At 37.6% G+C, this 24845-nt stretch overlaps 1 long non-coding RNA gene across 1 annotated transcript in view; it reads left to right on the top strand.

The window, feature by feature from the left end:
• Positions 1-24845, top strand: part of LOC127549902 (uncharacterized) — a 224553-nt gene that overhangs the window by 131270 nt on the left and 68438 nt on the right. Inside the window, exon 2 of the long non-coding RNA XR_007950745.1 lies at positions 17018-17082. This is a non-coding gene — a long non-coding RNA (uncharacterized LOC127549902). The remainder of the gene's footprint in view (positions 1-17017; positions 17083-24845) is intronic.

Raw genomic sequence — 24845 nt, 5'->3', positions numbered from 1 at the left:
TCTCACTGCTTTTGCACTCCCCATGATTCTCTGCTGGTTGTTTCAATGGAACTAGCCGGAAGATGTTTGTACTTCACTGGGGTCAAACCTCTATACTGATATCTTTCTTCACATCTTCTCAGATTGTCCCAGGAGGAAACTGTTCTATCTCAACTCTTTTTAGTTTTTAGCCCTCTCTGTTTGCTCTGAGGTACAGTTTTGTCTTGTTTATGGGGGGTATCTAGAGAAATTGGAATTTTGGGACTATTTTTCCATCTTCTCAGAATCCTCCCATCATTTCTTTTGGCATAATAATATTCCATTGTGTTTATATACCTTCATTTTGTTTGGACATTCTCTAATTACTTTGGCTCTCCTTCTTGAGAGATCCTCAAAAACTCTCTTGTGGAGGGAAAAACCGTAACTTCCAGTTCTCAGCTCTAGTAAATTCTTCTCTTCCCACTCTGAGAAGAAATACAACTCCTGGAGTGTCTCATTAAAAACTTGGGTCCCCTCAGTCCAAGCCTTGCCAAAAGGATTTTACACTATGAATATAGTTATATACAATGAGAGTAACAGCAATGTGTAGTCTCTTTGACCCAGTGGTCCCATTACTGGAATTCCCTCAAAAAAGTTATTTACAAGAAGAAGAAAAAAAAGACTTAAACAGAAAAAAGTTATCAAATGATATTCAGTGATTAGATATTGATTAAATAAATCATTATATATTAATATAAAGACAGGAGAACTATCTATATAAAAGTTTACGTGCACATCTTTGGTATTTGCATTAGCAATCACTAAATAACAGCAATTTGTAGGATCATTTATAATCCCTTGTGAACTTGCTTTCCTCATTGGCTTTCCTTTCAATCTTGTTAGTCATTCACTATAATGACTTCAGAGTGGTGATGTGTTCTACCATAGCAACTCTCAAAGAACATTTACTAGATCTGGATTGTACACAGGAAAAGTATTAGTGACTTTGAAATCAGAGGAGTTGACTTCAAATTCTGCGCAATTTGGGACAAGTCACTTAATCTCACTTAGATCTCAGTTTCCTCAATTAATTAAGTGAAGGGGTTGAATTAGATGGCTTCTAAGGTCCCTTCCATTACTCAATCTATGATTTTTGAAACAAGTAGTTGTTTAAGAGAGATGTGTAACACAATGGAAAGAAAACTAGCTTTGGATTCAGGGAACCTGGGGAAAGTGAATAGCCCTCTGACAAATATTAATTTTCTGACCTTGGGCAAGACTTTATCTTGACTTCTTCAGTTCTAAAATGAAAAAATTATTCCTTCCAGCACAGATCCAGGTTCCTCCTCCAGAAACTCCTTATTTTCATGAAATCAGTGATTCAGAAGAAAAAGATACAAAGGACTTGTGATCTATATTACTATAAGGAGTACCTACATCTTAGAGTTCTGAAGGATGAACTCGTTTATGTAATTGAATACCTATACTTGTCAATGAAAGTTAAAGTACATATATGTACACATATATGTACATATAGAGCACATATATGTACATGTGTGTGCAAGTGTATAAGTTTATAAATATATGTACGTGTGTGTGTATGTGAATATATGCCCATATGATTATACATGTATGCCTACCTATACATATACAGCCATATAAATGTTTATATATGTATATGCATATTAATTTATATACATATATATATGGATACCTATATGTGGAAATGTGACCATATCTAAACTAAAGGCCAGGCTAACCTAAGTTCCTCATCTGAGAAGTTTACTAGATTAGATCAAGGAAATCCTCTGGATGTTATATACTTAAATTTCAGCAAGATGTGTGATATTTTTTGATATTCATGTGGACAAAAGGAAACTAAGGGCAGACTGAAATATAGTCTATTTGGGTGGGTTTCAACTTAAATGAATGATCTGGCCCAAAGAATCTATGTCCAGTTAGTGGGAATGTCTTGAATGGGGTATTCCAAAACCAGCATTGGATCTCTTTTCAAATCCTTGCTCTGACTCTTAGGATGACCATTATGACAACTGGACTTAAATAGCACTTAAAGTTTTCAAGGCCCTTTATGTGTGTTATTTCATTTAATCATCAAAATTTGTTAGGCAGATAGTATAGATGCTCCTATTATTCCCATCTTTACATCTAGGAAAAGTAAAGCTTCAAGACAAAAAGTGACTTGCCATAGGTTCTTGGAGCTTATAAGGGTCCAAGGCAAGAGCAAAAATCAGTTTTTTTTTTTTCACTCTTAAATCCACTGCTCTAGCCACTGCATCATGAAGCTTCCTACTAACTGAGTGACCATTGCAAACAGGTCATTTCATCTCACTGAGATTCACTTGCCCGCATGAAGATAACCACCTTGTATGCTTGTTCCCTCTCAGGGTTATTGTAAGGAAAGTGCTTTTCTGGACCTTGAACTTATATGTAGGTGTGATTCTGGTATAATATATGTAGGTATAATTCTGAAAATATTAGATAGTTTAAGTGTCAAATTTACAGATGACATGAAATTGGGAGGGATTCATAAATCCATAAAATAACAACAAAGTAGGATCCAAAAATATTTCAACTAGATGAAACAAAGAGTCAAGAAAATGGCCTCTAATAAATTAAAATTGAATTGAAATTAATATAAACCTCAAGTGCAGGAAGGAGAAGGAGTAAATAGACAACAGTTCACATGGGGGGGAGACAACTTGGAGATTTTAAGATAACAGGAACGCAAATCTGACATGGAAGTTAATTTTTTTTAAAACTAATTTGGTCTTATTTTTCAGTACTTCATTGAATTCATGACAGAAAGTGTGGTAGAAAGAGTTCTGAAGCTGGAGTCTAGGGAGATGAAAGGAACCTGTTTTTGAATCCTTTCTTGAATACTTATTAACTCTATGATCCTAGATAAGTCATTTTTAAAAATAATTTAATTCAACAAATATTAAGGAACTCTTAAGACAAAATTGAAAAATAGACCTTGCCTTCTAGGAGTTTCTGTTCTCCTAAAGTATAAAGCAGGTAAGATAGAAAAACAAATATAAGACCATTTGTAGAAAGAAAGAGAATACTAACCGCTTAGAGCTCCACTGAAAAGGGAACACCTAATCTGAATTTTAAAAGAAAAGGATTCTCAAAGGGAGAAATAAAGAGGGAATGTATTCCAGAAATGAAGGACAAAGCCCACTCAAAGACAGGGAGGCCAAGATGAAGTGCTGAGTCCAGAACACAAAAAAGAATTCCTTTGGCTGGGACAGTGGTGTGTGAAATAGAGAAATGTGAAATAATTCTGAATTACTTACAGGCTGAAAAGCAAGATTGTGAAGGGCTTTAAATGCCAGATTGAGGAGTTTGTCTTTTATCCTAGATGCAGATAGGAGGGAAATATTTTGTAAAGGGTCATAGGATCACAGATCTACAATTGGAAAGGACCTTATCCAAGCTCCTTCATTTTGCTGATGATGAAACTGAAGTTCAGAAAGGTTTAGTAATTTGCCGAATATCACTCAGCAAGTATCTGAAGTGAGATTTAATGTAGCTGTTCTTTTTCTCTCTACTACACCATATTGCTTCTGATCAGAGACCCACCAGTCATTTGACTGTGCCAGTGCTTTAGGAAAACTATTTGATAGCTATATATAGATTGAGTTGGAGAAGCAAGGCAGTAAATTGAGAGACTAGTATAATAGTACAGGACAAGTTGATGGGGGCTTGAAGTAGGGCAATGGCTGTGTAAATCAAAAAAAGAAAATAGCTATAAGAAATGTTATAGAGTCAGAGTCAATAAATTTTGGCAATCAATTTATAAACATTTATTAACCCCTTTCTATGATCTGTTAAACACAAAGATACAAAAGGCAAAAACCAAGATTCCAACCTCATGGAACTTGCAGTCTAATAGAGGAGAAAAGATGCAAAGAAATATACACAAAATAGGATAAATATGAAATAATTAATGGGGGAAGGAACTAGAAATGAGAAGAATTAGGGAAATCTTCCAATAAAAGATGGAATTTTTGTTGGAACATAAAGGAAACTAGAGCAATTTATAGATGGGTAAAAGAAACAAAGCATTTCAGGCATGGAATACAGCCAGAGAATGCCCAGAGCAGAGACATGGAGTATCTTGTTTGAAGGAATACTCAGGAAACAGGTGACAGTAGATAGATAGTAATCGATGAGGGAGAAAGAAGAATCAAGAAATACTCCAAGATTATGACTCCGGGTCACATTAAACATTAATATGAAACATTAGTATGACTAGACTTGCTTAATTATTATTTATATTTATATAAATGAATTGCAATGTATAAAATGTCATACATTTTCAGTCTTTCCCAGTTGCCAAAAGGTTTCTTTGTCAAATCATTCTAATTTATTTTTATTTTTCAAGTGATCATAATATATATTGTCTCCTTCTGGTCTTTTAATTTGGTATTCTTTCATAAAAGTACTTCTTAATTTCTTTATGCCCTTCATACATGCATATCTTAATTGTCTTAAAGTATTCTATAATATTTTGTGCACCACAATTTATTTAAGTATTCTGCTATTTAGTCTATATCCAGTTTTTTTTGCATTTACAAGCAATATTGATACAAATACATATTTATGTATACATAACACATAGTTCTTTTTTTGAGAATCTGCACAGAATTTTTCAGTCCCCCTTATTAATAAGTATACCTATTTCTTCATAATACCACCTATATGGCATTCCATTATATTTAATTATTTTGATAATTTTTGACTGTGAGGTAGTGCTTAGAGTTGTTTCAATTTTCATCTCTTCTATTTTAATGAGGTTAGATATTTTAAAAAATAATTATTTGAATTATTTTTGTGTTTCCTCTTTTGTATACGATGCATGATTCCATAATCATTAATTATTTATATCTTAGAGTCTGGGAATTGCCTTTTAAAATTTTTAATGATAGTTTATATATTTTAGGTTTTATTTTTGATCCATTGTATATTTGATCATGGTATTCCATAAACTTAATGTAGAAGATCCATTAAATTATCTGGAAAAGTAGCTGCAGTTTATTTAATATTTCATGGATGCCTATGCAACATTAGTCTGATCTCTTATCCCTCACCTTTTCCTGATCAGCTCACTTCCTTTCCCAATTATACATGTCCCTAATGATGACCTTGTGATTCTTTTTGTGAATAACATATTATTGGCTGCATGCTGTAACCTGCTTACAACACCCTGGAGTCAGTCATTCCTGGAGTACCCTTTGCTAATCTGCAATATTGATCTTTTGAAATCATGATGTCTCGTGATTTAGAGCTAAATAGCATCAACAGAATGATATCAGTCGTTTTTCCCCCAGAGGGAATTGGGGTTAAGTGACTTGCCCAAGGTCACACAGCTAGGAAGTGTTAAGTGTCTTGAGGCCAGATTTGAACTCAAGTCCTCCTGACTTCAGCACTGGTGCTCTAACTCCTGAACCACCTAGCTGCCCCTTCAGTCTTTTTTAATAGCAGTTTTTGTAACACTTAGTATTTTGATCTCATTGAAAGAAATGTGTGCTTCTCCAAACATGTTCCACTCAATTACCATTTCCTACTCCAATCTGAGCCTAGCCCATTGTCCCTTCTGTAATACTGGTCCAATATTATGCTACATCCATGGCAACATGAAATCCAGATTAAAGTAGGTGACAATCTTACTGTCCTCTGTCCCCTAGGAGACTGTGAGCTCCTTAAGAAACAGTCATTATTTGCTTATTCTTGATTTGATGTATTTGGGGAGTTTGTTTTTTGTTTTGCCTTTCTTTATATCCCTCAGTATTTATTTAGCATTGTACCTGGCACATAGCAGGTGCTTAATAAATGCTTGATAACTTGACGATTTGGCACATTATATTCATTTCTGAGTGCCACATTTTAGAAAAGAGAAGGGATTATTTCTCTGTTATAGTTGTGCTAGGCGACATCTGACATCAACAAATAAGCATTTATTAAGTCCTTACTATGTGCTAAGCACTGCGTGTATATGTACAAAGAATGAAAATATAGCATGTCTAGGGGACATGGGGAAAAGAGATGACAGTTGAAAGAACTGGAGGTGTTCAATTCAGTTCAAGAAAGGAAAGACAAGAAGGACACACCCTCTCTTTTTAAATATTTGAAAAGCCATAAAATAATGTAGAAACATTTTCTCTGCATGACTGCAAGGGACAGACTTAGAACAATGGATAGAAGTTGTATAAATTAGTATATTTCAGTTGAATAAATGGGAAAACTTCCTAACAATTAGTTCCTAACAATTTCAGTTGAATAAATGGAAAAACTTCCTAAAAATTAGTCCAAAGTGTGGAGGAGGCATTGTAGGGGGCAAAGGGGAATGAGCTGCCTGTTACTGAAAATATTCAGACTGAAGAGTTTCTTTTTGGTGATATGGGAGAGAAGGTTCCTACCTCATTACAGATTGGACTAAGTATTCTTTGAGGTTCCTCAATTCTCTTTTGGGGTTCCCTGATTCTTTGATGCTATTATTCTAAGACTTTTAAGATGCTTTGTAACTTGGTAGCTTTTCTCTAGTTTATTTTACTGTCTGTTTCTCTGTTGTAACAAGCAGCAAAAAGTCTAAAAAAAACCTCAGAAAGGGTGTATACTGTTCTATAAGAAACTAAAGAGACACTAGTAGATGAACTGTTTTTTCAGGAGGCCTGGGAAGGAAGAACCCTAGGAAATGATCAGTTGGTGATAGGGACCTGGCCCCTGTAGATGCGAATCAGAGGACTGAAGGGGAACTTCTCCCAAATGAAAACTTTGGCCCAGCAGAAGAAAAGCCCTGCTCCCAAACAGGGCCCAGGGGGAGCTAAAATCAATAATAACATATGCTACTACTTGGGCTTGTGCTGACTTCACTTAGAACCAAAGAACATGGAATTCCCTGAAGAGACTTTAGAATAATGGAGAGGAAAGTATTGAAGTCAGGAGGGATCTTCAAGATCATATATCCCTAATTATCTCATTACACAGATGAAGAAACTGAAATCCAGAAAAGAAGAAATTTGCTGAAAGTCACCGGGCAAACGCTGGCAGATTCCAAGCTAAAACCCAGTGCCCCTGACACCTAACTGTAGATTCTTCCCACAGCATTATTTATGGTGGTAATCCTCAAGCTTAGAGGCATGAATTATATGATGCTTCAAGAACCCTCTCAGCTTTGGGACTCTACGAAATAAACCCAAGTTCCTGGGCTCGGAAATTTTCCATTGGAGATGTCCTTTTTTGAGCTCTTTGATTTTGCAATCATTCTTGGCCACTAACCTTCATTTTTCTGGCAATCACAAGCTTTGCTCTTACATTATTTAGTCAATAATATCCCCCACTTCTTACTAATTGGTCTGGAAGGACTTCTAATTTCTCACTGGCTTCAATTGTTCTTATTTATTTTCCCACCCCCATGCCCAAAGTCAAATACTTCTAAACCAGACAGCCAGAGGATATTTCAGGCCCAAAAGAGAGAGAGAAACTTGCCATCCAGGAGAATGGCTCCAGGTGATATATCTGCTAGTCTTCTCCATACTTTCAAGCTAATTCCCTCCAAATGATCAAATTTCTAGGACTAATCATTTTTTTGGCTAGTTCTGAATGATCAGGGTTTACATGAGGACAGAGACAAATGAACCCCAGATAAGATACAGTGTTCAGAAAATTGGACTTGGGGTCAGGACACCTGGCTTCTGTCTAGTCCAGTACCTGTCAAGAACGCAAGGTATTACTTTCAGTTTCTTTCTACAATGATATAGATGGGATAAATGGCTTCTAAAGTTCCTCTGAACTCTAACATTCCATTTTCTATGGTTCTAAGACTCCTTCCATCTCTAGCATTTCATGTTCTACAGTTTTAAGTTCCCTTCTTACTTTGACATACTAATGGAAGGTCTAAATCACTTAAGATGGATGACTCTCTGTTTTCATGGTCCTCCAAAGATAGAGCCTCCATACCTTCTAAAGAGTAGTTGTATTCTGAGTCAGAATTAAGATGCTCTGATTGCCAAAAAGTTGTCATATGTCTTACATGGTACTTCTGTAGTGATGATACAGAAATGTTATTGAATATCATTTTAATAAACATGAAAAACTGGACATCAGAGAGATCACTTCCAGCCTCTGGGAAAGGGAGGCAAGACAAGGGAGTAGAGACCCAGGAAGAGTTCATGAGGTAAGGCAACAACTGAACTCAGCCTTGAAGGAAGGAGAACATTTTTAAAGGTGGAACTGGAGGCTCTGGGTTGCAGTCTATTTTAGGCATACAGGACAATGTGAGAGCAAAAGAGCAGTGATGGAAACCAGCAGGATGAGAATGGAAAATGGAATAAAGTCTAGGGTTTTTTGGGGGTTTGGTTTTTTTTTTTTGGTCAGTCATTAATCACCTATCAAGTGCCTATTACTACAGGCTGAGCACTGAGAATACAAAAATAAACAGAGGAAGAGTCCCTACTCATGAGTAGTTCATAGGCTAATAGAAGAGATAATATGCAAGCAATTATGTTCAAACAAGATAATTACAAGATTGGACATGATCACATAGGGAAAGCAAGGTCTTGAAGGAAATCTAGGAAGCTGAACTGATGAATGAGAACAATCCCGGCAGGAGGCACAGCCTGTAAAGATAGAAAAGTAGTGGAAAAGACAGGGAAAAGACCTTCAGGATGCTCCAGAACTTAGTAGGTACTTAATGAATATTTATTGACTAACTTATTCATCAATCTTACAGAAGCGCAGATAAGAGAACACAGCACATAATGGAAAACTGTTAAATCCAAAATTAGAAAACTGGAATATTAGCTATGTCTACTAAGTGACCATGAGCAAGTAACATATCTTCTCCAGGCTGTATCTCTGTTTCTCTGTCTTTCTATCTTTCCCTGTCATTGTCTCTGTCTCTGTTTCTGTCTTTCTATTTTTCTCTCTGTCTCTGTTATCTCTTTCTGTCTCTGTCTCTGTCCCTCTCTGACTCTGTTTCTGTCTGTCTCTCCCTGTTTCTGTCTTTGTCTGTCTCTATCTCTCTCTGTTTCTCTGTCTCTCATCTTTCTCTCTGTCTCTATCACTCCCTGTTTCTGTCTTTTTCTCTCTTTCTATCTCTGTGTGTCTGTCTTTTTTCTATCTTTGTGTCTGTCCCTCTTTCTGTCTCTGTTTGTTTCTTTGTCTTTCATCTCTTCTTCCCTGTTTCTTTCTCTCTCTGTTTCTGTCTCTGTCTCTCCCTGTTTCTGACTCTTTCTCTCTGTCTTTTTCTATCCCTTTTTGTCCCTTTGTGTCTGTCCCTCTTTCTCTGTCTCTGTGTTTGTCTCTCTGTGCGTCTCTGTCTCTGTGTCTCTGCCTATGTTTCTGTCTCTGTCTCTCTCATCTCTATCTTTCTCTGTGTATCTCTGTCTCTGTCTCTGTGTTTCTCTGATTCTGTCTGTCTCTGTGTGTGTCTTTCTGTTTTTCTGTCTTTGTGTGTGTGTGTCTTTTTCTCTCTTTGTGTCTCTGTCTCTATATAGGCATCTCTGTGTCTCTGTTTCTGTCTGTCTGTCTGTCTCTCTCTCTGTCTCTCTCTCTTTCTATCCCTCTGTTTGTCTCTTGGTTTCTGTCTCTGTCTCTCTGTGTGTGTGTGTCTCTCTGTCTCTTTCTTTCTCTTTCTGTTTTCCTCTGTCTCTCTGTCTCTGTCTGTCTGTCTCTCTCTCTCTCTTTCTCTCTCTCTCTCTCTCTCTCTCTCTCTCTCTCTCTCTCTCTCTCTCTCTCTCTCTCTCTTTCTCTCTCTCTCTCTGTCCCTCTGTATCTCTCTTGGTTTCTGTCTCTGTCTCTCTCTCTGTGTGTCTCTCTGTCCCTCTTTCTCTTTCTGTCTCCCTCTGTCTCTGTCTCTGTCTCTCTTTTCTCTGTTTCTGTGTTTCTCTGATTCTGTCTCTGTGTGTGTGTCTCTCTGTTTTTCTGTCTTTGTGTGTGTGTCTTTTTTCTTTCTCTGTCTCTGTCTCTATGTCTGTGTCTGTCTCTGTGTCTGCTTCTCTCTCTTTCTCTCTCTTTCTCTGTCTCTCTGTATCTCTCTTGGTTTCTATCTCTGTCTCTGTCTCTCTCTGTGTGTCTCTTTGTCCTTCTCTTTCTCTTTCTGTCTCCCTCTGTCTCTGTCTCTGTCTCTCTTTTTCTCTGTTTCTGTGTTTCTCTGATTCTGTCTCTGTGTCTCTGTCTCTCTGTGTGTCTCTCTGTTTTTCTGTGTTTATGTGTGTGTGTTTTTTCTTTCTCTCTCTGTCTCTGTCTCTATGTATGCATCTCTGTGTCTCTGTCTCTGTGTCTGTGTCTGTCTCTGTGTCTGCTTATCTCTTTCTCTCTCTCTCTCTCTCTCTCTATCTCTATCTCTATCTCTCTTGTTTCTGTCTCTGTCTCTGTCTCTCTCTCTCTGTATCTCTCTGTCCTTCTCTTTCTCTTTCTGTCTCCCTCTGTCTCTGTCTGTCTCTGTCTGTCTCTCTCTCTGTCTCTCTCTCTTTCTATCCCTCTGTTTGTCTCTTGGTTTCTGTCTCTGTCTCTGTGTCTCTGTGTCTCTGTCTCTGTTTGTTTCTTTGTCTTTCATCTCTTCTTCCCTGTTTCTTTCTCTCTCTGTCTCTCTGTCTCTGTCTGTCTGTCTCTCTCTCTCTCTTTCTCTCTCTCTCTCTCTCTCTCTCTCTCTCTCTCTCTCTCTCTCTCTCTCTTTCTCTCTCTCTCTCTGTCCCTCTGTATCTCTCTTGGTTTCTGTCTCTGTCTCTCTCTCTGTGTGTCTCTCTGTCCCTCTTTCTCTTTCTGTCTCCCTCTGTCTCTGTCTCTGTCTCTCTTTTTCTCTGTTTCTGTGTTTCTCTGATTCTGTCTCTGTGTGTGTCTCTCTGTTTTTCTGTCTTTGTGTGTGTGTCTTTTTTCTTTCTCTGTCTCTGTCTCTATGTCTGTGTCTGTCTCTGTGTCTGCTTCTCTCTCTTTCTCTCTCTTTCTCTGTCTCTCTGTATCTCTCTGGTTTCTATCTCTGTCTCTGTCTCTCTCTGTGTGTCTCTTTGTCCTTCTCTTTCTCTTTCTGTCTCCCTCTGTCTCTGTCTCTGTCTCTCTTTTTCTCTGTTTCTGTGTTTCTCTGATTCTGTCTCTGTGTGTGTCTCTCTGTTTTTCTGTGTTTATGTGTGTGTGTTTTTTCTTTCTCTCTCTGTCTCTGTCTCTATGTATGCATCTCTGTGTCTCTGTCTCTGTGTCTGTGTCTGTCTCTGTGTCTGCTTATCTCTTTCTCTCTCTCTCTCTCTCTCTCTATCTCTATCTCTATCTCTCTTGGTTTCTGTCTCTGTCTCTGTCTCTCTCTCTGTATCTCTCTGTCCTTCTCTTTCTCTTTCTGTCTCCCTCTGTCTCTGTCTGTCTCTGTCTCTGTCCCTCTTTCTCTCTGTTTCTCTCACTTGTTTCCTCTCTCCATCTCTCCCTCTTGTCTTCCCAACCTAACTTAACTGGACAGTCTCAATTCCACTAAAGACCACCTCATACGACCTATTTCCCACTGCTTTCCTCATTCTGGCTGCTCTTCTCTGGCCCCACTCCAGCTTTTCCACATTTTCTTTAAAGCCTGGACCTTAGCTGGACACAAGTTCCCAGTGATACCCTAATCCAGCTAAGCCTGGCCAGAAGGCCTCCTTCTGGATCCTACCTGTTTCATTGCTGCTAAGCATGCTCCAAGCATCACGTCCCCTTTTTGTAATAAGAGTAGAGAGGGCCCTAACTCACTGGCAGCTGGTGACTCAGCATGACTCGTGGATTCCTCAGCAATGGCTTTTTCCAAGCCTGCATCCCTCAGGTTCCCCATTGGTCACTGGGGAGACAGGTCAGTCTTGGGGCTGCAGAAAAGGAACTGAGTAAGAAATACTGAGACTGGGATTGTAACATGAGCTCAGCCACTCATAGGATACGTGGCTTAGAGGGAATGGGCATAATATAATGGGGTCATGGATTTTGAAGAAAAAGGACTCTGAAGTCTTAATCTATTCTATTATGAAATGAGATGATTGGGGAGAAACAAACAAAATCAAACTGTTCACTAGATAATTATAATGAATAACTCCATTCTAGAGAAAAACTGAGAAAACATATCTTTCCTCCTTTTTTTGCATATATGGAGATCCATGGGTGTTTAACAATATATACTCATTCAGATTTAGTTAGTGTTTTCTGATTTTGCTGAATTCTTTTTTTTTAATTCTTTGTTACAATAAGTGGTCATTGGAATAAGAGAGGTAAGAGGAATAATATTCAGAAGTGAAATTATATTAAAAAATAAAAGATTTTTTAAATGTCTAAAAATAGCATGATTGAACTAAATGATCTATAGCGTCTCTTTCAGTTCTACATCTGTCATTATTATTATTATCTATGAATTTATAGACAAGTCACTATCTTTTGGTAAACATGAGGAGATAGGATTGGATCAAATGACTTAGTTCTGTTACTAAGGTAAAATGTGATGTGTCTGGGAGTGCACACTGCCCTTGGGGTCAGAAGACATGAGACTTCAAATCTTTGCTCCAACCTAAAGTAGCTTCACCTGACTGTATCTTGGTTTCTTCATAATAGAAATTCAACTTCCAGACTAAAGATTTTTTTTTGAAGTAAATCCTTGGGAACCTCTGAGACAACAGAAATGTGAGTTGCGGTTTTTATTAGGGTCCTTTCCAACAATGACAATTCTATGATCCCAGGATTCATTAAATGTCAGACACTTCCACAGATATGTGGAAGGTAAAAAAAAACAAAAAAAAAAATCTCTACCCTCAAGGAGCTTAAGTACAATGTACTAGCAGGCAGGATTGAGAAAGAAAGGAAGGAAACAAACATATATTAAGCACTTACTCTGTACTAGGTACTTTGCTAAGCGCCTTACAAATATTACTTCATTGATCATCAAAAATGGCCCTGGGAAGTAAGTGCTATTTTTGTTCTTACATCCTTGGGAAACTGAGGCAGACAGAGATTAAGCAACTTGCTTAGAGTCACACAGATAGTAAGTGTTTGATGCTGAATTTGAACTTGGGTCTTTCTGAAATCAAGTCTGGTGCTTTATTCTTTACTTATTACTCTGCAGAACATGAAGCAGCCTCCACATAGAACATGACAACAGGATTGAGCTTTGAAAGTACTTGTAATATTCTATGATCTATAGTTATGATAATAAAAACTAAATTTCTATAAGACCTACCATGTGCTAGGCATTTTATAGATCCTATCTGATCCTCACTATTCTGGTCAATCAGTCAGTAATCACCTATCAAGTGCCTACTACTACAGGCTGAGCATTGAGAATATATTTGTGGAAACTGAGACAAGGAGAGAATAAGTGATTTGTCTGTGGTCAAACAGCTAACGTCTGAGGTCAAATTTTAACTCAAATCTTCCTGACTTTGGACAAATCACTATATCTACTATACCATCATCTGCCTCCAGGGTCCCATTCCAGGTCAATCTTTGTTTTATGATTTCATTTTACTTCATTTACTTCATTCGCTCTTACTGAATACATGTGATCTAACTATGTTATGTTGTGTTTTGCTTCTGTTGATAATCAATTTATCATAATAATTTGTCCTGTTTATAGCTTGCTTTAATAAAGCTCATTGCATTTTATCTTCCCTATTAGACTGGAGCTTCTTGAGATCAAGCTCTTCTTTTGCCTTTCTTTGTATCCCCAGCACTTAGTCCAGTACCAGGTACACAGCAGATCTTTAATAAATGTCTATTGATTGATTGACTAGTTAGCAACTCATCTAATCAATCTGACCACATCAAATATTTTCTCCAATTTACAGAAAAGCAAAAAGAAACCTAGGAGAGGGTAGGGAAAACTGTCCATGATTCCACAGCCAGTAAAAGGCAATTGGGAGGGAGGAGTGGGTGGGGAGCCAGGAGAGAAATACAAACAGGAATCTTCTCAGACCAAGCCTGGAGACCTTTGCATGGGCCCGCCCTCCCAGGGCCTATACTACATTTAAGGAGATAAGCTTGCATTGGCAAAGCAACCACTTCATGTACCCGGAAAGACTTGTTCTTAGAGAATCAGAAACCATACAATTTTACAGCTGTGGAAGAGAACATAGAATCCACTATAGAATGGCAGGACTGGGATGGGATCTTAGAGAGTCAGAAAAGAATATCCAAGTGGGGAGGAAGCAGAGAATCATGGAATATGGAATATTAGAGCAGGTAGAGGTCTTTGAATCCCAGACAGAACACAGGATTTCAGAGCTTTGGAATATAGATGATCAGTGATCTCAGAAACCATCTAGTCCAGCGGCCTCATTTTACAGATGCTCAGTGTCATAGGAGTTAGTGGACAATTGGGCGTTTGATCCAGATTTCCAAGCTTTGTCATGCTCTTTTCCCAATACCAACCACATCCCCTTCCTAGCTCATGAACTAAACCCAACCCCCTGTCTCCTTACATCAGTTTCCTCCTTCTCCCCACTTAGGACAGGTTCTATCTCACTCCCACACCACACCCCTCACACACACACACACACACACACACACACACACACACACACACATCCCAGGATTTAGACAGCTTATCTTTGTGAAAACCAAATAGCCCCAGTGACCCTCCCTCCCCGTTCAGCGTAGGCAGCAGGGACATGAAAGTAGAATTTTTAAATACCATCAGGGAGGGAGGGGGAGAACTGCTAAGCATTCCCTCAATTCGCCTCTGAACGAAAGAGCTACTGGGGGGGGAGGGATGTTTCCCCAAGCTAAAAAGCATGTTTTTTGGACTTGGAATTAGCAGGTGACTTACATGGGGGAGCATTGGGGTGGGAGTCTGGGCCTCCCCCTTTGTTTTGTTCCAGGTTATGCTTTCATAGTCAGTCAAACCCTCATCCGGGCCCACTGGATTCAAGTCATTGCAGGGAGCCCGGAGCTCAGAGCCCGAAGCAGACGCTGTCAGGAATTTTGCCTCAGATAACCCGACCCACCATAGTTCTGTTTGGGAATGAAAAGGAATCCGAGTTTTCTTGGCTTCAGAACTTGTCTTGTTTGTCATGTTCTCCAATGTGAATCGTGGCCACCGTTTAGCATTATAATTAAGTACAATTTAGAAAAGGGGGGTGGGGTGGGGGGGAAAGCTGTCAGATCTGTTCAAGGCTCTTGCCAGAAACAGCTAAATGAACTTCAGCAGCACAGACAGGGAAAACAGGGATTTGTTTGAAACTTTCCAGCCGAATGTTCTTGTACTGGTGGGAGAGAGGCTGGAGGTTCCTAGTTCTAGAGGGAGGGACTTGGCAGGGGAGTGAAGGGGTTTAAATGGCAACTCTTTAGTGACCTTAGACAAGTCATTTCTCCTAATTCCAACCTCAATTTTCTGTTTTTAGTTGGATTAAAATAAGCTCGATGGTTGATCCCTTCCCCTCTGTAGGAATAGTGGCACTCGTCTGATAAACAGGCCAGAAGTCTAAGCATAAATCTCTGCCCCACTCCCTGCCAGCTGGAATACCCTCCAAATATAACCTGTTATTCAAAGCCTTTTTCTAAGAAACATACTTTGACCACCTTAGACCAAAGTGACCGATCCTTGGGAGTACAACAGTACTTATTAGGAGTCAGCAGAATAAGTTAGAAAGAACCTCTTCTAGTCTGAAAGAGACCTGATTTGTGGCCTCCAATCACTAGTTAAGAGTTGTATGATCATGGGCAAGTCATTTCTCTCTAATTCTGGAACGTAGTTTATCCATTTATAAAATAAACAGATCAGAAAGTTCAGCCATAAAAAATGGCTACTACCACCCTTTCTACCTGGAAATACTGAAGGAGAGAAACTTTAGGAGGGATGTGACAATTATCTTACTGTCATCAATTATCTTGCTAGCTGGTCCTTTCCCTTCTGTGGGGTAAAGTGTTTCCTGTCTGATAAACAGGACAGAGATACCAAGCATGAAAAATACTCACTCCCACCTGAAATGCTGAAGAAAGGAAAATTTAGGGGGAGGGGATATCAATGGTTTTTAAGAATTTGAAGGGCTAACAGATAGCAGAAGAGAGAGATTTTATTCTTCTCAGCCCCAGAGAGCAGAAATAAGAGCAATTGATAAAAGTTTCAGAGAAATAGATTTTCATTTCATATAAAGAAAATTGTTTTGGTGATTCCAATTATTCAGATGCAAAATATGATATCTTAAGCAGTAGTAGATTCCCTTTGATAGAGATCTCCAAGATGACTTGTTTGTCAGGTAGGGGATTCTTGCTCTATAGGTGTAAGTCTAGGTGACTTGTGAGCTCCCTTCCAAATCTGAAATTCTATGTTTTTGTGATTTTAATTCTCATTTGATTTGTGACAGTTAGGCTGGTATTTGGGCACGGGAGATAGTTCAGAGGATTGAGGGATTGATGTTTTCTCAGATGCTAACACAGTGAGGAGGCCTCCAAACCTAGCCCCAGAAAGGAGATATGGCTAAGTGGAACAATGATGGCAAAGGGTAGGGGTAGGTTCAAGACCAAAGAGCCTTGATGTTGACTGCAGGCACACCTACCTGTGCCTTTGATAATAAGGAGAGCAAAGGTGGTATTATGTCCTCAGGAAGTCAGCAGCAATTGGTGAACCATAGCAGAAGAGCTTCCTCTTCCACATGGAACAGCCTAATGCTACCTTCCTGGACCCCATTTACCTGGGTTCTCTGTAGTAAAAGAAGGCAGAGATATTTTCTCAGATCAGAGAGATCCTGCTTTGACTCAAAGCAATAGAAGATCTCCAATCCCATTATCTCAAATGAGACAATGTTTGTAAAACACTTAGCACAGTTCCTGGCACAAACAGGTACAAATATATGCTTGTTCCTTCACCATCACCACCACAATTCCTTTAAAGCCAAGGTGACCACCTGAGTGGATCAAGGAAAACTAAAGGGGTCAAAAAGACCTTCAAGCTTTTTGCTGAGCAAGTGAATATTGCAGCAGTCCGGCTCAATGCCACAGCCAGAACAAAAGCACAAAAAACAAAAACATGGCTGCGTTATTTTTTCAGATCCTTCATGGTTAGTCCATTTACAAACGGTTTTCTTTCCTATTTCCACAGGCTCAAGATCACAGCCTATGAACAGACATACTGAGCAGGAGTTTAACTAGAAGAGGAAGGGTCAGGTAAGAGGTGTCCATCAGACCCCACCGTGCAACGTTTCCCTACCTGCCTTCTGACAAAAGACAGCCAATGGGAAGCCAGACCCATGAGGGCAGTATTGTCCAAAGGCTGTAGCTGGGGACTTGGAGATGGGAAAAGGGAGATTGAGGCAGTTCTAAAAATAGGTACATGGACCAGAGCAATTTCAAACATTCCCAGACAAGGGAGAGATCTATAATGTAGCAATCACAAAGCAGCCAGTGTAAAGTTGGAGGGGGCCCAGGAAACCATTTAATCCAACCTTTTCCTGTTGCCTATGAGGAAATTGGTACAGTTCAAAGGGGAAGGCATTTGGCCAAGGTCACAAGGCAAGTTAGTGTCAGAGAGGCTTCTAAATTCCAGTCTCCTGACTCCCAGAGAAAGATCAAAGTTCTTTTCACAGTAGAATTTAAGTACTTTTTCTCAGGTGCCCGAGTCAGTCTGAGTTCAATTTCAGATCTCAGAATTTCTCAAGTCCTCATCTACTGCCTGGAATGAACTCACTTCTCATCTCTACCCCTTCAGATCTTTTTTCCTTCAAAGTTTAACTCAAGTGCCACCTCTTCCAAGATATCCTCCCTGATTACCCCTCACTCCAGTAATCAGTATTCCCTCTCTCTAAGAATGCTGGAGTTGAACTCAGAGGATCTGTCCTGCTACTCACCACTTATGAGATCTTGGACAAATCTCTTAACCTCATCAAGATTTAGTTTTCTCATTGGTAAAATGAAACAATTGAACGCAGTAGCTTCTAAAGTTCTTCCTAGTTATAGATCTATGATCTCTCCACAAATTATTCTGTTTTTACTTCTCTGTATCCATGAGAGCCAGAGTAGAATCCAAGGACCTGAATTCAAATCCTGTCTCCTCTCATTTTACTTTTGTGACTTTAGACAAATCACTTCTGTAAACCTCAGTTTAGAGGTTATCGGATCCAACCCCCTCATTTTGTGTATTAGAGGAGAAGAGGGAAATAGAAATCTTTACAGATTTTCCTAATCTGTAAAATGAGTTTGGGACTCCATAATCTCTGAGTTTCCTCTCAGTGCTAAATTTACAATTCCGTGTTATACTCTTCCCTTTCATAGGGATACTACTTCATTTCTGTCATTATGCCTTTCTGTTATTCTGTCATATAAAACTCTATGGTTTTATAAGTCTAGGACTATAAGATCCTAATTCTAAAGTTTAAAAATTCTTGGATCCCATAATTGGGAACAATTATGGAGTTTCTGCTTCGATTCTCAAGCACTCATAAAAGTTACACAAGAAGTTTGTAAACGACTTTTGAATTGCATCATTTTCACTAACTCTGAGATCAGAATATGGCATCCTTCACTGAATGGAAATTTCTTAAGCAGGCTCCATTCCTCTCCCCCATTTTCCCCTCCTCCCCCCTCAGTGCTATCATCACCTAGGTGTGGTATTTTTAAAAGATTGAAAGTCAGCCTGTTTCTGTTTAAAGTGGTGATCATTTCTGTTTGAGACCTTACAGGAGAGGGTAGAGAGTATCTTTTTAATGGGGGAAAACTGAAAGGTGGGGCACAAATACATGGTTAATCCCTTGCCTTGATTTGATTGTAATAAGTGAATTTTCTGTCATAAATGGGGTATAATCACATTCAGTCCTATAACCTCATTTCCAGTCATCTTTATTCATTGTCGTTTTTATTCCAAGAATTCCTTGGCATGTTTGAGAAGCTACTGAAGTGTTTAATAGCTGTTCAAAGTAACAACATGCGCTGTTTAGAGCTAAACTGAGGGGAAAATAGACTTTACCAATTGGGTCATTATCTCTGTAAGAAATGTGTTTGCTTGGGACAGGGCATGAAACAAATGTGTCATATGTAAACAACCAATATTCAGTACATTTATGTCCAAAAGGCATCATAGAGAAAGAAACTTAGATTGAGGAATCAGGGAGCCAGACTTTTTACCCCTAATTCAGCTATTCATTTGATGGATAACCGTCAGAAAGCTCCTTCAGTTTTCAATTTCCTCATCTGCCAAAAGGAGACAGTAAACACTGCCCTGCTCTCACAAGGAGCTGATTTGAGAATCTAATGATTATGATTTGGAAGTACTTTTATGAACCATAAAATATTCTGTAAACTATAAAATCCAATTCAATTTAGCAAACATATTTAATAAATACCTATTGTATGAAAAGCTAGAAAAGAAGTTTACCCTAGCACAATGGATAGAGTGCCAGCAGTCATGAAGACTCAGGATCAAAATTCACCTCTGATACTTATTGGTTACAAGAATAAGACTATGGACTGGGTTATAGATGTGATGAGAGCTACTCCTGCTTCCCTATCTGCCTGACACTGTTCATCACTGGGGTTACAAAGACAGAAATGAAATAGTTCTACATTCTGGAAGTTTCAAACATAAATAAAATACAAAGTCATTTGTAAAAGAAGAGTAAGGATCCTTGAAAACTACAATGGTCAGGGGATACTTCACTGATGAAAAAATGAAACCTGATGTGATATTAGAGGAGGGAAGGGGAAAAGAAATTTTTACAGATTTTCCTAATATAAGATAAGACTTCTAAAAGGCAAAAATAAGGAAGAAGTATATTCTAAGCATAAGACATGGTTTGTGCAAATGCTCACAGACAAGAGCGTTGTGTCCTGAGTCTAGCTAGAACTTAAGAATGCCAAAAGACGAATATTATGAAATGAGTTTAAAAAGACAAGGTAGAGACAAATTTTGAGGGCATTAGGTTGATAAATTTATATTTTACTCTAGTGGTAATAAGGCAAAGTCAGAGACTTTGGGACAGGAGAGGGACCTAATCAAAACCTGTGCATTAGGAAGATTATTTTGTCAATTTGGGGAGAGTGGATTAGAAAGGAAAAACTGGAATTAGGAAGAATATTTTGCATACTATTAGAATATTCTAGGCCATAAATGATAAGGATCTGAACTAGAGCAGACCATGTGAGTAGAGAGAAAGGGTCAAAATATGAAATCTTGTGTAGAAAATATCAACAGAACTTGGCAGTTGACTGAAATATTAGGAATGAAGATGAGGAAGGGGATTTGCTCTAAGGTTATAATCTTCTGGGTTCTCAACCATAACATTATCCTTAATTCCTTACTATCACTTTCTCTATATATTTGTAGTTATCAATACTGAGGAAAGAATGCTGGGTCTGACATTGAAGGACATTGGTTTAAGACCTAGTTCCGCCCTACACTTCCTGTGTAACTATGAGCCTTGGTTTCCCGTTTATAAAATGAGAGTGTTAAACCATGTGGCCTGTAAGGTCCCTCCATAAGGACCTAGAATCCATTCAGTTCCCACATCTTCTTTTTTCCACTTCCATAATAACTTTGCATCCAACTCCTTTCTACTCACATGGATCCTAGGTTAGATCCTCATAACTTTATCTGGATTATTGCAGTTACTTTCTTGTTGGTCTCCCCGTCTCAAGTATATCCATTCTCACATCTCATCCTCCAGAGATTTTCTAAGAGCATGCATTTGAACATGTCACTTCCCCTGCTTCCCTATTGCCTCTAAGATGAAATATAAACCCTTCTGTCATGCAAAATCCTTCACAACCTGCTCCTAACTAACCTTTCCAGCTTTACAATCTATTAACCTTTTGTATACTCCATAGTCCAGCTAAACTACTCTTTCTCTTTTTCACACAGGATGCTCCATCTTTCATTTCTATATCTTTATACTTGGAATGCACTTCCTCCTCCTCTTAAAATTCCTTATTTCCTTCTCAACTCTTCCTTCTGGTCTCAGCTTAAACACTACCTTCTTCATGAAGATTGTCCTCGTCTCCTCAACTCTTATTGCCTTCCCTTCCAAATTACTTTGCATTTATTTTGTTTCTGTACCATATATGATTATTTATGCATATGCTGTCTCCCATGATAGATTGTAAGTTGTCTGAGGGCAAGTACTATTTCATTTTTGTCATACCAAAATGCATCTAGCACATTGACTAGCATATCACAAGTAACTTAGTAAATGTTTGTTGATTGATTAATAATCTGAATTTTCTCAGTAAAGTAGGAAGTGGAATGGTTCATCTGCTGAAAGAAAAAAAGAAACATGTATTTATTAAACACCTGGTATCAGGCAGGTACCACTCTAAGCACTTTACAAATATCATCTCATTTGATCTTCAGATCAACCCTGGGAAGGTAGTGATATCATTATTCCCTTTTAGAACTAAAAAACAGAGACTATTATTATGCATTGCTGTCAGTGAGGAGAGTTCAGTGACCCTGAAATAAATCATTTTTATTATTCTTTAATATTTACTTAATCATTTAATAAAACATATTTACTATTTAATAAATATTCTAATTTAACATTTCATGTTTTGTTGACTATTTTGCAGGTGGATAAAATAACTGCTTTTATAACTGAATAAAATATATTGAGATCTAAATTGATCTTGGATAGATTCACTGAAAGCATCCTCAGAACTATTCCAATAGCTGATAGAATACTGTATCTCTTTTTGCTCTCAATGGACTTTGACTTCATCTGCTAATATTCTATATTTGGAAACCATTTTTGTTGCACATAGCTTTGAGATTATGAGTATTTAGTAGAGCAGTGTCTAAAAATATTGTCTTCAAAGTTTTATGGATCAATGGTATGACCAGGTGATTGTGGGTAACAGATCTGTCTATGATAATGGTGTAGGTCTAGTGTAGTTTATTAGTTGAATCCTCAAGGATATTTCAAGACCCATACTTGTTGTATGGGGATTTGTTATGTTAGTTGGTGAAAGATAGTGAGTTTCTGATCTGTAATTTTAGCTACATGGTATCTTACTAGGTATTTGGTAGGTGAGTGCTAAATTTTTGTGGTCTACAATGAAATGTTGTACAGTTTCTATTATCTCGTTGCATAAATCTACTTTGATCAATAAATCAAAAATCGTTAAGGATAACCCTTCTGTAATTTATAGTGACAATGTTCCTCAATTGCCCTCATAGATCCCATAGATTTCTATAAATAAGTCCATGTGACTCAGGCATTTGTTTGACTTTTCTTTGTTGACATATTGTTGGATTGATTCATGTGGATGTTGCCCACAGAGGGCATTTTGATTCCACTCTTGGATCTTAGCCATTTCATAAGTTTTATCCAGAAATAAACCATTTTCAATTATGTCCAACAAATCCAAAAGCGTGAACTTAAAAGCTTATTGATGAATAAGAAGTGAGTTCTGCTTGCTTCAAAAATATTTCTGTTTTTAACCTGTTACTCTTTAGCTGACTTGGGTAATGGGCCCTGTGTTTCATAACATTGAGTGGGCTTTTGTTAGGATATCTCCCATCTCTTATGAACAAGTTTGTATTTCCAAGAGTCTATTAATACTAGTATCACATTGATGATATCACATAGGTGTTAATTGCTTAAAACATGTTGATTTTTGTTTCACTTTTTTTTTTTTTTTACCATTGAGCTTTGACTTCAGGATGTTGGTAAATTTTTTGATATACACAGCCACAGATTTCTCATGGATGGGTTTATGTTCTATTTGTCTTGTCTGAAGGCATTCAAGGTATTTATAAGTATTGCCTACATCTATTGGCTCAAAGTGACGCTTGGATTCAAGCTCATGTTCTTCAACCTTTATATTTTCTATATATACATCAAAATTTTTATAAGTAATGAGCCCACATGACATTTTGATGGCACTGCAAAAGATTCCACAAGATGGAGTTTTAAAGTCTGTTTTTCAGTGGACCCATACAATTTAATATCATCCATGTATGTCAACTGATTCATCAAATGTTATATTATGACTCCCTCTTTAATTTGGAAAGCAAACTCAGTTCCATTTAGAAAAGATGGCAGTGTTGGTTTAAGGCTAGGTAGAACCATAACATGAAATATGCATGAAATATATCACATTTTATATTAGTTGTTCTTGGCATTATTGTTTTGATGGCATGTTGCAAGTAGAGAATGGTTTTCTACATAGACACCAAATGCTCTAGTATTCTCACAGGACTTGGATATATTTGATATATAATTTGCAGTACATGAGTAAGCCACGGGTGTGGAACCAATCTAAAGGCTCTGATTAATAAGACAATATAAAGAGCATGATATTTGCCTTTTGTACCTCTGGGATTTTGGAGCACACTCTTCTTGTTCTTCAAGCAATATGTTGTTTTATTATGTTCATAGATTTTTAAACATTTTAAGCTATGAATGTTTTCTATTTGTGAATATATACAAAACATATAAATACATAAATTGCCTGTATTTGGAGATGCCATTGGTGTTTTCATATTGTAGTAGTAGATTATGATGCTTTTTCTTAAGAAAGGTGAATCTAGTCTGTATTTGAGAGAAGGCTTCTAAAGTATTTCCTAATTGCAGCAGTTAAGGGGTGTAAGTAGATAGAGCAGCAGCTCTGGAGTCAGGAGGACCTGAGTTCAAATTCAACCTCGGACATTTACTAGTTATTTATGTCCCTACTCAAGTCACTTCACTCCCATTGCCTTCCAAAATATTAATTAATTAAAAATTATGTTGCCAGTAGTGAAGCATTTGAACTAGTAATTGTGGATTTTGACCAACCCCTCCACTTTCCAGTTTTACAAAAAGGCTAGAGTTCCAGTGACAGTCACTTCCTTTGATATAATTCTCCTATTATTCATTATGTAGACTGTGCTCAAACTTTGTGTTTCACAATTGAACTAACTTGTGTTATTGTTGTATTAGACTTCTTGTGACCCTGTAGATAGCCTGAGGTTTTCCACATCCTTTTTCTTTAAAGGAATTCTTTAAAGAAGAATCTGAATGTAGTGGGTATTCTTTAAGAGAGGGGATAATTCTTTTTGTCTTCTCTGATTTATTTGCATCTCTAGTCACCATAGTAAAGTTATTTTTAAAAATTAACATTGAATTGCATATTTTTGTTTCTATTTCTTGACTATATGTTCCCTTTAAATTTTGACTTTTACTTTCAGTTGCTGATTAAAGGAATCTAAAAATTTTAATATACCTTTGTTTTCTGTTTATATTTCCACATGTCCTTTTTTATTACCTTTAATGGGTAACAATGCAGTTGTCATACATATTGGCCATGTATTGAGAATATATCATTGCGTTTATTTCATTCTTCTCATTCTTTTCTATGATATTAAGCCAGAAATAGTCCTGGGATAAGCTGCTACCCTACTATTATTCTTTTTTTAATTAAAAAAAAATTTGGCTACATTTTAAGTTCTGAACTATATTCTCCCTCCCCAACCCACACTAGAGGAGGCCAACATTTGTTGCAGATGTGGATTTAGGGTTATATAAATGTAAAGCCATATTATGTATACTTTTATTTATCAATTTTTATCCTGGAGGTGGATAGCATCTTCCTTTGTAGTTGATTTGAATATTTATAATATTCAGAATAGCTTAGTTGTTCACAGTTATTCTTCAAACAATATTAGTGTTACTGTGTACAGCACTGTCTTAATTCTATTCATTTAACTCTTCATTATTTCATGCAAATCTTTCCATGTTTTTCTAAAATCAAACTGCTCATCATTTCTTATAGCACAGTAATATTTCTTCACAATCATCTGCTGAGGAATACTCAGTTGATAGGTATCCCCTCAATTTTCAGTACTTTACTACCACAAAAAGAGCTGCTATAAATATTTTAGAACATATAGGTTCTTTTCCTTTTTCCCTAATCATCTTGAGAAACAAGGGTATGGTTACTTCAGCTTGTTCTCTAAAAATGTT

The sequence above is a fragment of the Antechinus flavipes genome, chromosome 2 (genome assembly GCF_016432865.1).
Source record: "Antechinus flavipes isolate AdamAnt ecotype Samford, QLD, Australia chromosome 2, AdamAnt_v2, whole genome shotgun sequence".
In the NCBI taxonomy this organism is placed as follows: Eukaryota; Metazoa; Chordata; class Mammalia; order Dasyuromorphia; family Dasyuridae; genus Antechinus; species Antechinus flavipes.
Note: the sequence above shows the minus strand (reverse complement) of the source record. Positions and strands in the feature narration are given on the sequence as shown.